This window comes from Triticum aestivum, chromosome 4A (assembly GCF_018294505.1).
Source record: "Triticum aestivum cultivar Chinese Spring chromosome 4A, IWGSC CS RefSeq v2.1, whole genome shotgun sequence".
Classification (NCBI taxonomy): Eukaryota; Viridiplantae; Streptophyta; class Magnoliopsida; order Poales; family Poaceae; genus Triticum; species Triticum aestivum.
In genome coordinates, this window is record NC_057803.1 from 705208575 (window position 1) to 705210490 (window position 1916).

Below are 1916 nucleotides of genomic sequence, written 5' to 3' on the forward strand. Positions count from 1 at the left end.
TTTGAACATCTTTTTTTCAGTACATGTGCACTTTTGTGTACAACAGGAAAAAAGTTTTTGTGCAATGAATATTTTTCAAATACATGATTAACATTTTTGTGAAATACATGTTTTGAACAGCTTTTTAAATACATCTCTACATTTGTCAACATATTATGTACATTTTCTTGTACATCTAAAACAATTTTTATACACATTGAATTTTTTTCAAATACAATATTAACAATTATTTTCCAATTCAACATACAAACATTATTTTAACTGATATGAACATTTTTAAATCTAAACTACATGTTGCGAATGGTTAGATATATTTTTTCCATTCATTCATAAAAAACAGATATATTTTTTGCATTACAAAGATACTTATTTTTAATTGTATACACATATTTAAATTGCATATACAATTTTTTGGAACACATGTGCATTTTTCAAATGTCATAAACATTTTGTTGAATGCGATCAATATATTGTTTATCATTGCAAACAAATTTTTTACACTACGTTAACTTTTTCAAAATCATGGTTTTGATTTTTTTTATTATTCATTTTAGTTTTTAAAATATGTGTACCTGGAATATTTTTGAAAATATGAACAAAAATATGAATCCAGAATTGAATCAGAAAAGAAAAAGCTAACCAACCTGAAAAAGATAATTGAGCCAGCATAATAATTGTCACAGGACTTCGCCCTTGGTACGAGACTCGTTTGTTATGGCTAGAAGCGAGACATATCCCTTCCTAAAAAGAGAGTTCGCTGTAGATAGCAACTAATTGAAGTTTAGCACCCAACTGGTGCATCCAACCGCCGCATATGTCGCGTGCTGGGCTCCCTCTAGATTTTATTTTTTTATTATATTTGTACGTGTTTTCAGGTTTCTAATGAGATTTTTTCAAGTTTTTTTGCCTTTTCGTTTTTGACCGGCTTTCCCTAGATTTTGGAGATCTTTTTGTGCGTGGTAAAAAATTGTGCTTCTACAAGAAGCACAAATTTGCTACTCGTGCAGGCACATATTTGCTTTCATGAGATGTTCGTCCGTACTTGTCCAAAAACATCAGCGCTTCTACACGAAGCTATATTTACTTCTCGTGAAAACACAAATTTACTTTTGTGAGTTGTGTTTCTCGGAAACGAAAAAAGATATGTGCTAAGCCCAGCGGCAGCCCAAGTGTGTGTTTTTCATCCTCGCAGAGTAAATGTACGCACTTTTGGCTACGTGCCGCCAGAAGCAAGGCCGACGCATGGCTCACCAGCAGGGAGCCCGAACTGGGCCGGCCTAGTAACCACTTGCAACGTCATGCTAACGTTGTTTGTGTTTTTTTGCCTTCATTTTAATATGTTCCATTTTCACTTTTGTTTATTTTGAAATATCACGTTCAAAAAATGTTATACCTGTACGGAAAAATATTTTGGATGTATACCAAAATTGTATAGCATGAATGAAAAAAAATTCTCATGTGTACCTAAAAATGTTAATCATGTGTATGGATTTTTTTGTGATATTAAAAAACTATCACACATTCAAAAAATAATCTATATGGCATTTAAAAATATATATACAATGTGGAAAAAAGTTTGTGAAATTGAAACAAACTTTTACGTATAGCCAGAAAAATATACATTGCACTTAAATAAATCTTCACAAGTTTCAAAAATCAATATTGTGTTCATGATATTTTGAAAACAAGGTTATTCAATTTACGAAAAATGTATGCTTAGTTATAAATTAAAGTTTTTTTTACCATTTGATATATTTTTCAACACGTATTTGAAAAATGTTTAAAATTTATAAGAAAAACATTTTCAAAGACATGGTTTTTGAAAAAATAAAATAAAGATGTCTATAGAAATTATCCATTTACAAAAAATGTACAAAAGTAGGCATGTGTTGGAAAACGGAAAAAAGAAGTAGACA